Source organism: Poecilia mexicana, unplaced genomic scaffold (assembly GCF_051168715.1).
Source record: "Poecilia mexicana isolate PSO_F unplaced genomic scaffold, ASM5116871v1 scaffold_17, whole genome shotgun sequence".
Taxonomy (NCBI): Eukaryota; Metazoa; Chordata; class Actinopteri; order Cyprinodontiformes; family Poeciliidae; genus Poecilia; species Poecilia mexicana.
Window position 1 is genome coordinate 13,374,147 of NW_028263386.1, and position 16,477 is coordinate 13,390,623.

General features: G+C 37.3%; 1 protein-coding gene across 4 annotated transcripts in view; it reads left to right on the forward strand.

The window, feature by feature from the left end:
* The first annotated feature begins 12,961 nt into the window (after positions 1–12,961).
* adgrl2b.1 (adhesion G protein-coupled receptor L2b, tandem duplicate 1) overlaps positions 12,962–16,477 on the forward strand; it is a 127,794-nt gene continuing 124,278 nt past the window's right edge. For 2 of the 4 annotated variants that reach the window (XM_088014789.1, XM_088014790.1), the window contains exon 1: positions 12,964–13,731. The gene's annotated coding sequence lies outside the window, so the exon portion shown is untranslated. Of the gene's footprint in view, positions 13,732–16,477 lie in introns of all 4 variants that reach the window. The other 2 variants (XM_088014792.1, XM_088014791.1) reach the window with 2 other exon arrangements.

Genomic DNA, 16,477 nt, shown 5'->3' on the forward strand with positions numbered 1-16,477 from the left:
GTCTTCCATTTCTGTGGTGCTTTTCTATTTTCTATCTATGGTGAACTTCAGGAATCTGGAATTGAATTGTTTTGTTTTTCCTTTAATAACTTTAGTTCTCTCTTGAAAACTGTTTTTTTTTTCATTTACATAGGCCCTCTCATGTTTTAACTAAGTAAAAAAAAAAATCCGATCTGAAATATAAAAGCAAAAACAGAAAAAATAAATATATATATCTATACATATATATATGTGGGAAATACTTTTTAACAACACTGTGCATATTTTTTTAAAACTTATAGATTGTTTCTTTTTAACACAACCGTGTGAAGAAAACTCAAGGTCTGCTACTGTTCAATGGCATCATCAGATTCAGTAAATCTTTTTTTTTTTTTCCCGATTTTTTTTTCACTCTACGCCTTTTCACACTGGAACAATGAGCATCTGTTTCCATTTTTCAGTGTGTTTCAGCGTCTGTGTGAAAGAGCACAGACTCCACTGCACAACTTACAGGGAAACAACATTTCCAAGTACACACAAAATAAACAGTCACCATTGCAAACTAAATTAAAACAAATGTTCCCAAGCGCTCCAGAATGCTTGACTGTAGATTCCGATGGCTTTTTCAGATAAGCATGTTTTTGGAGTAAATCACACAGTTGGAAAGCAGTGATTCTGGTACATTACATTTATTTGTACGGTGCTTTTCCCCATATAAAAACCGTTACTTTTTTTTTTCTTTACAGGAATTCCAGGGGCAGAGAAAAGGCAATTTTCTTTCAGCCAAAAAGATCTGGAAGTGAGACAAGTCTGAATCCATGTTGCTTGTCAGATTTTATCCACCGTACACAGCTGAATACTCTTCCTCCTCTTGATCCCACCTCTGTCAGCGTCTGCTGTTGAGACAAATCTCTTGAGACTATAGGACTTCCAGAGAATATACTCAGAAGCCATGAACACTTTAGTTCATATATTTACAGCTTTGTGAAATGTTATGAAACGATACAAAGTAAGTGCATATATATCAGTTTATTCCAATAAAAGTCTACAAAAAACAAAAGAAAGGGTGACAGGAAAATGTATTTATTGCCCGTAAAAAGTCCACTGCGACTGGTTGGAAACAAGAAAGCCATAAAACAAAACCATTCAGATTCCCATTTCAAGTTTGCAGCAGACCATGTAGGGAATACAGCAAAGAAGCAGAAGAGGTTCTTAAAATCCTGGACATGCCATCCTCACAGTGAAACACGGTAGTGGCAGAATAATACTGTGGGCATGCTTGCCCCCCCTGTTGTTTGTTTATAAAAAAAAGGAAAGCCATGCATTTTGTGTTGGCCTGCAATATAAAATCCCAGTAACATACATGAATGTTTACGGCTGTAATGTGAGAAAATGTTAACAAGAAGGTGTCAGTATTCTGCAAGGCACTATATCGTTTGAATTCTGTAATGAACAGTAAGTTTAAAAAATAGACTACAGAGTGAAGTCCAAAACTGCGAGAAGAGGTGTATTTATTTCAAATACACTTCAAATATGATTCTTTCTTCTGTTTTTATACCTATCTATATATCATGCAATTTAGCTGTGTGCAAATCTTCAGCAGTCAACTACAGAGTATATGCAATAAAAACCAAGCAAAGGAAAAAAGAACAATGAATTTCAGAACAGCAAGATGACGATTTTCAAGAAACATTTGGTAACATTTTCACCTCACTCAATAATAAATGCCACTCGCTCTAAACATGTTCAGAAGATTTCAGACATGCTCTTTGAAAAAGAATCTCCAAGAGATGGGAGGTTGTTTTGCAAGCACCACATGCAACTTGGGGTCTGCAAACTCTTCAAGCACAGCAATGAATAAGATGGGGGGGAAAAAAAGAACAAAGCTCACATTAGTATGCACAGTCACTCACTGTGAATTTATTTATCTGTTCTAGTCATACAAAGGCTCAGCTACACATTGCTAGTACTTGGCGCTGTAGCTAACAGGTTGGATAAAGTCAGTACCAGTGTCTGACATAAAAACAAAAAGGAATTGAAAATCAAATGGGACGTTCTGTAAATTTTAGAGATGCTAGATTATTAACAGTTGTTTTTCCACACGTCAGAGGATTTCAAGAGCATCACTTGTTGAACTTTTTCAAATTTTGCCACAGTGCAAGCACAAACTTTCAGATATGCTGGGGGGAGGGGACCCTGAGATCGTTCAACACGGACTGGTGTATCATTGTTTTGTATATCACATAAAATCCACATAAAGAACATTACAGTTAATGCTTGTAAGACAATATTGTGAAGTTGTTCAAGGGATGCAAAGACGTAAGTGACAATAAGTGACAGTGAAGTATACCTTGTAACTGTCTTTTTTACGTTTATTTGGATTCTCCAGATTTGTAGATAATTATTGAGAACCAAGCGGCTTTTGTATGTTTCATGAATACTTACTCCAAATCATTCTCCTTGGTTCAAATCCCATTTTGATCTAGCCAATTTAAAATTCACAATCAAAGTCCAGTTTTCTTGTGATTAGATCATGGTCACCCCATCCCCACCCCCCTTTGTGTTCCCTTTTTTTTTTTTCTGGTTTCCAATTACAAAAGTGCAGAAAGCACCTCCAGTATGAGCTTGGAAACGGATGCCGCAAGGAATTTGCCTCCCTTCGCCGGAGAAAGCGAGCACAGAGTGTCTTTCTGCCTGGAACAAGAGCATTTAACAAATCCCATAGAAAATCCTCAGAAAGTTATCCTTTGATTTTTCTCTTTTTTCAGTAAATAGCTCTTCCCTCCAAGGTTTGAGATTGCCTTTGAATTCGTAGCTTTTGATCTTAATGAGGAAAACCATCTAATAATGACTTCAGACATATTTACCGCAGCTTTCCCAGCTACCCGTTTTATTTACAGCATAGATGTTTGTTGAAGCACCCCACATTATTGCATGAGGTTTCCCCCCCATTATGTGAATGACACATTTGGAGAGAACACACATTTAAAAAGAGAGAAAAACATGTAGTTATAAAGGAACTTTAATTTTCAGATTGTTTCCTTCTGTGAGGTCTCTTTCAGCTGAAAATGCCACAATAATTCCACCACTAAAGAGAATAAAATCTTTCATTCCCACCTCCATCTTACACGAGAATTTAGTTGGAGTCTTTCTCTTTTAGTATCCGCATTATGTCTTACAACCAATTTTCTAATAAAAAAAAAACAACAAAAAAAAAAAAACATCAGTGTTGAATCAAAATACTGGATTTTTAATTGCATCTCTAGATGCATTTATTAGATCACAAATATATCCTCATGGAGTGTTCACACTGCATAATCACATCTGTGAATAAATTTTATATGTGTTGCTGATCAGAGCAAATCAGTAGGATGCTTGTTTCTCCAATGAGCTACAGTGGAGTGAAAGGTGGTCTCCAAGCAACCACAAGTAATCATAGGTGATGTAATCTGTATGTATGGATGGGTAGTTGTGAATCCCACTGCAAATTACAACTAATTGAGCAGAGATGTGGAAGTTAAGCTGTGGTCGGAAGTGAGAGGAGTTTGCTGCGACTCCAACCGAGCATCCTCACGGACCCGTGATTTACGTCACGGAGTCTGATTTTACCAAAACCGATGATAAATAAGAAAAAAAATTATTTGCACTCTTCAGATGAGTCAGCAGCAGCAAAACTGAAGCTTGCATTTAGTCCTATTGTGATATTGGGTTTTGATTGCACACCGAGAATGACAGGCCGCAGCGAGGAAAAAGCAAAGCGAAGCGTTTTCTGACAACTCCATCAGGCTTTAAAAAGAAAAAAAGAAAAAAAACAGAGGAGAAAGCAGAGACAAGGGCCGTCTGTGTCTATTTACATATATAGTGTGTTGACCACAATGAATAAAACACCAACAAGCCGAGCTCTCCTGGGTTAGTTCAAATGAAATTGAGAGTTTACACTTCCAGTAGTAGGCAATGCATAAACATTGTTTCTCTAAATAAGGTTACGTACTGGTGGAGCAGCATCATTACATCTGTTTTCTCTTACTTGCTTGGTCTTTATTATGTAAAGGTACGCCTCAGAAAACATTCAAGCTCTACCCTAAGCTTCTCACTTTCCACCTGGTGAAACTGACCCAAATTCAGGTTTCCCTGGTGCGACCTGGGGACTGTTTTTTGTTTTCTTTCCTTTTTTTATTATTATTTTTTATTGAATCCACGTGTAACAGACCCCATTGACCCCAGCTGTATACTTTGGCTCATTAGTAAAAAGAGCAGAGATATTTAGAATATTATTCCTTGGCAATCAAGTGTTTATTCTCAGACAAATTTTTTCTTCTTTTTGTTTTCTCAGGCAAATATGGTTCTTGCTTGAATTTGCACAGCTGAGATAGCTCTTACATTACAATACTGCAAAGCAGGGATCTAAAAATAGGAGCAGTGTTAGGGGAGAATGAAAGCTCCTACTAAGTGTATAATATCATGTTCAAAAGAAAGCTATGTGTGGCTGAACTTTAGAAACCTGAGGAAAATGTTACCATAAACCTGCCTCCAACTGCGCAGATCTTTTCCCCTTCCAGTACCTGAATTGTTGGGAAAATGACAACTACACAGACATCACATGATATTCAGAAGCAAAATATCAGAGCTGAGGCAGCACATCAGAAAATTGTGTGTTGTCTCAGAAGGAAGGTTGCTGTGCAGACACATCAGCCGGTAGAGCAGATCAAGTATGCTGAAATTTCCTCAGTTTATCAGTTTCCAGTGATAGTTCCAGTGTGTTTTTTAATGAGGCAGAGCATTCTGAAATGCATTTAAATTAATATAATTTTTTTCTGAGTTTTTGTTGGAGAACAAAGCACCTATTTGGCCTGTGCCTCCACTCGACAAGCAATGACTGCACAGTTAGGGAATAGCAGCGCACAAATATGCTGTCGTCCACTCTGTCATGAAGATTCGATTTTTTTGTTTTTTCTAGAAACAGCAATTTGAGGCTAATGTTAAACGGTTTACGGTACAACTCTGATGGACTTTTAGTTTCAAAGAGTAATTTTTTCAAGAAAGACAAATTACTTCCGCTCAAGTCATAGGTGTACATCTGTTTTATTTGTATTTTTTGGCAAAAAAATAAACAAATACAAAAAAAACAGCCAGGAACATCTCACACAGGACAGGGATAAAGTTGCTTACGTCATGGTTCGGTTATAATACAGCTTTTCTTCTCACTGAGCACCATTTAGCCTGCAAACACTGCACGTCTCCCTGAGCATACCATCCCTATGGAGGCATAAGTAGAGGCAACATCATGCTGTGCATGATTTTCTTCAGCAGCGACAGGAGCTGATAGGAAGATGGATAAAGTTAAACGCAAGCTAATCCTGAAAAAAAAAAAAAAAAAAAAAAAAAAAAAAAGTACCTGCAAAAAATTTCAGGCAGGGTCAAAGGCTCACCTTCCAGCAGAGCAACAATATTAAACATACAGCCAGAGCTGATGGCTTGGATTATGGACGGCTCATGTGTTAGAATGGCCAAGTCTAAATCCAACAGAGAATTCATGGAAAATTTTGAAATGTGATCTGCATGGATGCTTAGGCCTACACTCATATAGAGGTGGAAAATCAACACCGCACATCCCCTTTATCTGAACACACCATCCCCACAGTAAAACATGGTAGAGGATGTGTAATGCTGTGTGAAAGCATTTCTTCAGCAGCAACATGTTTTTTTATATATATTTTATTATTGGAACCCATGTATAGTCTTCCTTCTACCTTTGATTTATGCACTATTTTGTGTTGATCTATCCCACAATATCCAGGTAAGATACACAAAAATGTATGCGTGTTAGGTGACACAACATAAAGCAATTTAAGAAGTATGGAAAACTTTGTGAGGCACAAGTGGTAAAATAAAGTGTGGATTGATGAAAGCCCCCATAAAGTGGTTCATGCTAATGTAAAACTACAGTATGTATATGCTCTATCTCTCATTGAAATTCACATCTTGTTTAAATGTTATATCCGATAAGAACATCAAATATGGAATACTTTCTTTTTTGATGCAATAAATACTGGCAACGCTACCACTCTGGGCTGTTCTTACCTCATGTCTGATGATTCCATTCCAACTACATTCACATACTATACCAGACACCAGCCTGAATTATAAAAAACCCAGCAGTGTACTTCATTCAGCTCCAGTTTCTCACCATATGCTGTTTTTCAGTAGATGACAGAGCTATTTGTGGAGCCATCTGTGTACGAAATCTATTGATTTTATATTCTTGTGCATGTTTTTTGTTGTTGTTGTTGTTGTTTTGTTTTCCTTTATTTACAGAAAAGCAGACCTGTTTAATTTTAAGAGACAAAAGAATTTCACTGTGAAGAGAAATCATTTTACTTCCCTCCAAAATGTGATGTTAATTATGAACCTTCACTTGTTGACTGGTTTGGTTTTTGTGCCCAAACAAAGGGTTCCCAGTAAAATTGGTAGTAATGAGGAAAGAATATTCATTATTTACAGTTCCCTGCAGTATATTTTAATGTTTAAATGCTTTCACATTTTATTCATATTGCAACTGCAAACGTGAATGTGTTATATTTTGATTTTATGTCCTAGATCAACACAAAGCAACATATGATTCTGAAATGAAAATAAAAATATAACATGGCTTGAAAAAACATCTTTACAGATAAAAACATCTGGGATTATTTATGAAAAAATAAGGACAGTTGTGCTTGATTTTATTTCTGGGTACCACAGTACCCAAAAGCAAATATTACTGAACTCAACCCTTTCTTGGTTTGTAATTGTTAAAAAGAAAAGAAGAAAATAATCTTCCCCGTGAATTATAAAACCTACTGAAGTCTGTGGTTGTAATCTAACTTAATGTAGAAATGGGTGGGGACAATTTTGCTAATTGGTTGTTTGCAATATAGTTGTTGTTTGAAGATAGTAACGTACAAACGTAGATTTAATGACCAAGATTAAATTAGTACATTTAAATATTACAGTTAAACATAAACTGAACTCATTTACCCATAAAATGTGAGAGAACACCTTGAATATAAATATTTCTCCTTACTGTTCAGGGTTCTGTGTCTCATGTATAATTTAAGGACGTCGGTAGCTTAAGATGATTTAGCTCGTCTCTCGCAGATGTGTAAATCCAGCTTTACATCAAAAGGGAGCCAATCAGCAGAAGGGCCATATTTTAGAAAGCTGGATGTATTCTTTCAACTGCTCTAAGCAGCTCCTGCCTTTTCAGTTCAGTTGTTTATGCTACAGAAATCAGCTAAAACGTCCGTGAAGCTGGGCTCTCGTACCACTTTTCGTGTAACATCATTCTCACAAATATACAGGGTGCAAGAGCCAAAACATCAGGCTTTTCTCAACAACACCGCGCCTTACTTGGTCCTCATTGCTTCATAAAACAGCCCCACAGCATCTTTTAGCTGCAGAATACTTGCCTGTAAAACTCAAACATTTATTCATGTTTTATGGATGTTAAATTTAACTCAAAGGAGAGAAAAAAAATATGCTAGTTTACTTTTTATTATACAACCGTGACATATTACCAGTGGCTCCATGCAAAAGAAATGAGAAGCATCGTACATTAATATTAAATAGCAAAATGATTTATATTTGCGACCACTCGCAAAGAGACTTGCATAATGTTTTAAAAGCACAAGACTAATTACTGAAAAAATAAAATTAAACCTAATTCGTATCAAAATTGTCTTCACCTCCTTATTTGCACAAAATAGGGGTTACATTTTTCAATAAGTAAGCTTATATTTAGAACCCTTGACATTTATTGCCACCTCTGGTAATAAATGAATTAGTCCTCCACTGCAGTTGTATAATCCTGCACTGAAAAATGTTGGAAAAATTATTACTCAGTGGAGATTAAAACACCCACATTGAGAAATAATTGCTTTCTGCAAAATCACCTGTAGAATAAATGTAACATTTGTTTTAACATATATTTAGCTTTTTTTTATTTTGCCCAAAGTTTGCAGGAACTACTAATAGCAAATCCACAACTTTAGCTAGAAAGAGAATAGGTACTCGTTTAAATTTAGCTGCATCTCCAGTCATAGGAATAGTTAAAAAGTTGCATAAAATGCAGTCTTAGGACGATGTAGCAACCGCTGGCTGCATTTCCCTAACACTGATCTCTTGTCAGTGTTATGTTTTGTCTGGTGAGATATGCGTGGGTTCTCTACCACTTCTTATGGCAGCAACCAAAATGACCAGTTCTTGGAACTGCCCTATGTTTCCATAGTATTTCAAACTGAAGTTTGAAAGTGAAACAAACAGAAGTTAGATGTAAAATGTTTTGGGTATTCCTCACCCAGTCACCTGTTCTACCGGATGGGAAAGCACAGAATGAGAGATGGGACTCCTAACTTAATGCAATTAAAAGTTGGATTTTTCAAGATTTCTGAAAACAGTTTACACTCCAGGGGTGCCAATATTTGTGGAGGTAATATGTTTTCCTTTAAGGGGAGAACAAATAGAGGTCAAATATGCACATCATCTGCTCTGAGGCGCTGATCAAACATCCCTCTCAGTGTACTGATGGCTCTCCTGCTTAAATTTTTACCTTCTGGAATTAAGTCTTGCAGAGATGAGTCCAAAGTGAGGTTCTCGCTCAGAAAATCCTTTGAAGTTTAATGCGTTCTCATATTCATTTACAGCGAACAAACCAACTTTCTGGCTACGGCGTGCAAATGTTGCAAAGCTTAAGCTCTTTTTGTTGTAGATATCACAGCTCGATAAGTCATTTGATCTGCACATTTTTGTACACTGGTTTGTCTACGAGCTCCCATCTTTCTGTGGAATATAATCCAAGTGAAGAGAGATAAGAGGAGTGCAGGAGTGGGAATATTTCAAAAGGTATTTTCTTATCACCTTGGTGCATTTTTCATTCAGCGCTTTATCCGTAAACTCTCTGGCCTCAGCCAATTAGAATAAATCTTACTTCAGCCTCATTATTTATTTATTTATTTATTTATTTATTTTTGCTGATGTGTTGTTTTTATTAATACCTTAATGATCCAGGTGAAACTCACTGCCCACACAGCTGAAATTTTAATAGAGTTAAAATTAGAGCGTTACATACATGAACTGCTCTGAGTTACATGGATTTTCGTCATTAATGGCCTTGTAATTCCGAGCCACTCCTAATTAAACCTGAGAATGCTAATTAAAATATTGTACTTCCTGGATCGTTAACATCACCTGGAGAACACAGAGGACAGCTTCTGTTTTGCTTCTCACGCATGCATGAGATGTGTGCAAATACTAGATGAAGAAGGTAAATTAGTCTTAAAGGGACAGTTTTGAAGTAAGGGTTATTGAAAAATGTGACAGAAAATTGATATCGTCTAAGCAGTAGATAATTATCTACCGTCTTGCGTCTTCGGTTTTTGTAAATCTAGATTACTTGTACCTGGAGACTGCCTTCCATCTTGATTTTTGGTTTGTCAGCACTTGAAAACATACATTTATAATTAGGGCCCGGACTTTGACATGTTGATTTTGATCAGTATTTTGATTTTGACCCATTAAAAATCATTTTAATGGGTTTTTTTTTGTTCTTTTTTTTTTTTTTTTACATACATAAAGCCTCAAGCCAGATTCTTTGTATTTCCATGTTTCCAGTGTGCCCATAAATCTGACACACAAGCAACATCTGCAAATAACAACAAATAAGTACTAGTGGTTCAACACAAAACAATCTGTTGGGACGCTGGAAAAGACTACTGCTGTTGCTGTGTTGTGTGTGAATTGCGGAAAAAAGGGATTTAGCCTATCCACAAAGCTATTAAAGCCTAAAATACCATCTCAATGCAAAACATGTTGTGGCAAGCAAAGACCTTCCCAACGCAGCATCCACAATTCACATTTATGAAGAAGTGTTTTTTCAAAGAAGCTACATGAATGATCAGAGGTCACTGGAGGAATTCAAAATCGAATTCATAAAATCACTCTTTGCCCCAATCTGATGGCTGAATAACCTAAGTCACATATTTAAAGATATATATCCTCGTTGTTGAGTTCATATTCACTCATATGATGAGCTCATATTATTTAGTAATTTAGCAGCGGACAGGATTTTTAAATACAAAGTGTCTATTTTACCGATACATGGTTTTTGATTAAAATGCTGTAAACTTTAATTATTAATTTAAGTCCTTGCAATTAACTCATTTAAAATTTTTTAATCAAGTCCCGCTAATTTACAACATGTAAGCATGTTCAAAAATCATAAGAAAACATATTTTTACTTTGTTTGGAGCTAAGTTTTACGTTCCAGCATAGCATTTTTTATTTTATTTTGGTTTCTATGTGCCTCCCAGTTTTTATTAATGGGCCCCCATCTGCCCATCCATTGCAAAACATTCTGGAGGCTGGAGGCAGTGCGACAACAATGATCTTCCTGTGTGAAACAGATAATGAAAATGCAGCACAAAGCATTTCTGATCAGCGTAACTGTGATGCAAAAGTAAATTTGAATAAAATGTAAAAGTAATATTGCTTTCCTCTGTACTTGATAGTCATTCTGGCAACATATATTTTACATAGTCTTCTCAATATGTTTCACAAATGAAGTTCATTGCTAGTGTACCACCTTCTGTCTGTGCTCCTTGTGTAAATAATAATTGCCTTCTCTGTGAATAACTGCCCAAATACTAAGGTGAGCACTGTTTAAATGCACTAAAAATATATTTTGCATTTAAACCACTGCAATATTTTTGAGATTGTTGTTGTAAGAAAGAAAAATTTCCCTTAGGTCTTGACACTTCCCAGACTAGCCGTAAACTCAGTTCTCAGTTTTTGCAACCAGACTGTGAATAAATCATGCATGAAGTTCCAAGAGGCTCCAAAGTGAATAATAATCTTAAGAAGCAAACCAGATTTCGGAAAGCTAAAGAAAAATACCACCTCTATGAACATTTCTTTCTTGGGTTAGTTTTGCATTTCCCAAAACCAAATGAAGGATGCAAGTTATAATTGTGACATTAATAATAATAATAATAATAATAATAATAATAATAATAATAATAATAATAATAAAACAAGAATTAATGAAAGAAACTCACCTTTTCTTCTCTAACACAGTGTTACTCCTCCCTCTGTATATTGTCTATTAAAATTACGCTCACATGGTTAATTGTACAGATTAGGCTACGACATTTTTAGCAACTTTTAGGACAGACAATACCTGCTTCCCTTATAAGGAAGGAAAGTTGTTACAGAAGAGAGGAGGCTCAAAGTTAGCCATTTTTAGTATCAAAAAGGTTTTTAAAGGAAGTCAGCGGAAGAACAGTGATGTTAGAAGCAATTAAAAGAAACTATTTTGTCAAGATGTTGAGAAAAGTTTGAGCTTTATTAAGACTGGAAAAGGATTTTCAAAACATAACAGGAAGACTGAAGAAAGTGCATCAACAGTTGTTTTTAAACTCTTAAATCCCGTCTGCTTTTTAACGTGCAAGATTTTGAAATGATGGCAGCCTTCATGAAATCTCAGAGTTAGAGTAAGCCTCTACATTTTATAACAAATATAAAGGGTAACAATGTTATCAATGTCCTGGCTGTGCCAACTGCGCTACTTGACATGATGCTGGCTCCACCCATGGAGGAGCTGAGCAAACCTCTGACAAACAAACAGTGTTATAATGGCAGAATGTGGTACTCAAAGCCTTGTAAAACACCGGAAAGGGAGAGACTGAGAAAAATAGTAAGAAGGACAGGACAGGAATAGAGTCTTAAAGGATTATTGGAAGGATTAAAGAAAAGAATATTTATTGTCATGATACAAATTTAAAAAATATTAATGACATAAGGTAGTTTTGCTACACCCTCGTGTAGCTACAGTAGGTGGCCGTATGTACCTTAAAGTTGCCTGCGATCTGACGCAGTAGGAAAGAAGAAGAAGAATCTTACGGAGACATTTTTTAAAAATAATTTTTCCCTCTTCAGTCAACACTAAGACAAAGACGAAAGTCAAGAAAATTATCCAACGAGTCCTACATCAGGTCTGTAAGGTTATTTGCGGGATATAATGGCAAAATTAAAGTTAAAGTCAAAGACTCTTGCAGCCAGATGAAGAATTAGGGGCAAAAAGTCTTGTCGGATGTTAGTGTGAAAGCTGTGTCCGATGCATTTTGTGAGTATTACTTAAATAATACCGGCTTGTGAAAATCTACCTTCAGGAAAATGTATAAAAATAAACAGGAGCATAAAAAGGTGCTTAAATGTAAATACCACAGTTACTGCAGTCCATGTTTTCAGGCTGCCACAGAGCTACCATTGGAATTTACACATAAAATCAAGCACAACTACCATCACCTATTAATCTGTGATTTGACTATCAGTAAGTATCGTTATGCTAAAAATGGGATGGGATATTCACTGCACCTGCATGGAGTCAAACATGTCGTAGTTGCCCTCAATCACAGTTTCATTCAACTGGATATGAGGTGGGCTGCAGGCCTTTATCCATTTCTTGCATTATTATTCCAGACTTCTTATGGGTTTTGGAAATGTAATAAAGTGCATTCCGCTCTCTACATGCTCCGGGTACCGGCTGTCAGGACTGTATGTTCCTCATTGTCAACGTTTGACCATGATTTCCTTTTTATTTCCCCCTAAATCTTTATGACCATAGCCTGTTAGCAATGAGGAACACCGGAAATGTTGACAGAGGTTCTGTTCCTATAGCTAAGGGGTGTTGATTGACCGCTAATTGGTCAGTTGCTGACAAAAACTCCCTAGAATGATTGACGGGTCATGTCAATTGACAACAAAGGTTGCTAAAGCCAGCTTACATGCCAACTCCCACATTTTGTCTTTGATTTAGAATCACTCTTGCATGCCTTCTTCTGCCACTAATTTTAATATTTCATGAGGCTCAGGTTAAGTAATCTGGATGTTGACTAAAGTATGACATTAAGTCACAAAATCAGCTGCTTATAATCTTTCAGCAAAACTTCACTACAAAAACCCTTAACTATCCCTTTAATTAGCATCAGAAGCCACCCCGATCCGTGCCGTGCTAGTGATCCGCGCCGGGTTTTGCGCGCCGCCATGCACAGCCAGCTGCTGCAGAGCAGGGGACCGGTGCGCCGTTCCTCCTCGCCTTGTTTGCCTCCAGTCCGGCTGTAGCTCCGACTGTCTGCGCGGCGTGTGGATGAGGCGCGGAGGGAACGACCCCCGAGCGCTCACACAAGCGCCTGGAGAAGCCACACTCTCCCATTTAGATCGCAGTCCGCCTGCGTGCGAAACCGCCCGAGGACTTTCGGACTGATCTGAGACGCTCGGAGTTTGATTTCGAAGCCAGACTGGGGCGCATCTCGTCTCCTTGAAGTGATCCCTTTTTCATGCAGTCTGTCTGTAGCGCTCCCGTCGGAAGGAGTCCGTGAGGAAGAGGAGGAGGTGGTGGAGGAGGAATCGGAGAGAAGGTGGGGGGGTGGGGGGGAAGCAATCATTACTTTTGAACAGACCCTTCGACATGGAGCTATTCGTCCGGTCCCGTGCGCACCGGCTGGAAGAAGAGCGCTTATCTGCCTCGGAGATCCTCATCTTCTGTCCAGTGTGAAGAAGGTCAGGAATGCAGCAGAGCCCCAGCCATCTTTGTGTAGTTTATGAGGGCTTCTTTTAAAATAAAACAGAGAAAGGAGAGGCGGCGGCGGGACTCCTGGTGTTGGTGGACTGAATCGGATCTCCACTCCACGCCGGGGATTCTTATTTTGGCACCGCGCTGTAAGTAGCGTTTAAACGCGCATGTTTGACTCTTTCTTGTGGAGATGTTGGGTTGTGGCTCGGCGAATCAATGCCATTTATTTACACTCTCAAAATAGGATCAAGAAAAAAATGTGAGAAAAGGGGGCCTCCAGCAGTTCTAAACTGCTGCGACCGACGAGATCAATGCATCCCCATCGTGTAACACATATATACTTCAAGTTAGAAGTTGCTTGGCTGCAAGATTCAGAATGCTGTCTGTGGGTGGAAATAATCTAAAAGAAAACCCTTCTGATTGCTGTGTTTTTAACCTAAATGCTCCCCGTTATTGTACATTCGCATATTTTCAGTTCAGTTTATTCATATATCTCTTCATTGCAAAATAAATAAATAAATAGTGCTCTTTATAAGGCAACAGATCACAATAATACCCAGAAATGTAAAATCAAATGAATTCAATGCAATTCAGACGGATTCATCTTTAACATTCACATTCCAGTTTATTCATACATCAATAGTCTTCACTGATGCTCAACAAGATAAAGAAATCTCTTGACATGACCTTAAAGATGTGAGAATACAAATTTAATAATTTGATGTATGAGGTAACCACTATTATTAATTTTATAATAAATAAAAAAAGGGAGAGAAAACAAAAAGAAAGAACTCCCAAACATCTCCACCCAGTCCTGGACATCCTAGATCTGGACTGTCAGTTGCTGTCTCCATTTACTTTTCCATTTTGCGGCTGTAAAATAAGATCATTTCACAGGACATGTATAATTCACAGACCTGAGTTAGCCATGTGTGATGATGGGACACACACACACACACACACACACACAGACTCACACACCACAATGCGCACGCACACACACAAACACACTAATACACACATAAATAGAGTTTTTACAGGCTGAAGGAACCATATTTTACTCTCACGTGAGGCTTTTAGAGACATGGGCCGCTCAGACCTTCAGAGAGAAACAACAAAAGAGCGCTTGGGCTGCCAGTACCAGCCTGAAATATCAAAGCTGAGCAACATTTACATATAATCCATACTGTCTGTATTAAATCAGGACAGTGGTGCATCATTATATAAGTTGAGGAAACTGGGGGCTTCCTTGGGCTTATATAAGAGCCTCGTAGTTAAGATTCTGGATGTCTTTACGGCACCAAACAAATCCAATCATATTTAGACCCTGACGGGAACGATTCTTCATCCAAGACCAGACTATAAAAGTCTCGCTGGCTGGGATTGATGTTCAGTGCTTAATGCTGACATTCCCATCAGTGATCCCTAATCATGGAAAGGTCACCTCGCCTTTCTGCTAAGAAGGGCAACATTTACAACTGAAAAGATCCCTCCATTCACCTTGCCCATGTCTGAATTATATCCAGAATTTTATTTTTTTTGGAAATTTTCTTTTCTTTTTCTTGTTCTGTCTGAATTTAGCCAATTTAGTTGACCCATGCGACCAACCTTAACCACCCAGCGTTCAGTCAAAATTTAGGTGTTATTAAACGCCTTCGTGGAGACACCTTTCACTTTTTCCACCATATGTTGCACAGACATAAAGCAACATTGTCTTTTATATGTCAGTATAATTTAGTTTACAGGGGACTAGTTGTTTTTTTTTAAAGAAAAAGTCCCAAAGGTGCTGATCATTTTGCCCCTTAGGAGTTTTGTACCCTTGTAGTTTTTGTCGTTGCATACCAGATTTTCAGGTATAAAATGGAGCCGTCAGTATCTGTCATCTTACGATGCATCAATTCATACCTCGCCTTAAACAGAAGTTGAACTTGCTTTTACCGCCATTTAAAGTAATTTTCTGAAATTTTTGTAAGAAATATGGATTTTATAACTTCAGTATGTGAAGTTTTCCCAAAGAAGTTTGCTTTTTTTATTTTTATTTTTTGTGTGTGTTTGATCAGTAGCCCCAACGGGTGCTGATCATTTTGCATCTTTGCCAATTTGAACCATTATTGATTATTGTGAAGGGATGGGCGATATGGACTTTATATTTTATTACAATGTTTTTTGTATTTATTGTGATAATGATAGTTATGAGGATAGAAAATGTGTTTTTAACTTCTTTTCAGTCTTTCTTTTTTTTTAGGCAGCTGTATGACCGCACAAACATAAATATCGTTCTAAAGACACACACTTGTTTCGAAATGGAGTTCTTCAGGACACTAATTATATAAAGAAGTGTGGTTTTTGTCACTGAACTGCACATTGTTACTGTATTAATCATTAATCATATATTTACTTATGCTCTTATGGAACAAAAGATTTTTTTAAAAATAAGTAAACGTAACTATCCTCACAATACTGACAGTTTCCGTGACTTTTCAGACATGATTAATTGGAATTTTTCCTTGATGAAGCAAAATACTTATCACAATAAATATTTTTTTTCCCATGAATAGAAGGTGCGCTAAGTGACTACTCTCGTTTTGCGTTCAGCAGTTTTGGAAATTAGAGGACGCCTTCTTTCACAGGATGTTTTGTACTGACCTTTGGTCAATTTAAAGTCACCTTTGAGTCATTTTGTGTGCGCTTAGATGGCTGAGGATTTCAAGTCATTTTTCTATTCTTCTGTAAGGAAAGTTGAAACCAATGAATATCCAACAAATGTTTTCTCAGAATCCTTTTGGTTTGATCAAGGAGTCAAGTTGTTGCAGATTTCAAATAAAACCGTGAGTCCAAGTGAGGATTAGAACCATCATCAGTGAAAAAGGGGTGGCATAGGAAACCTTAAAA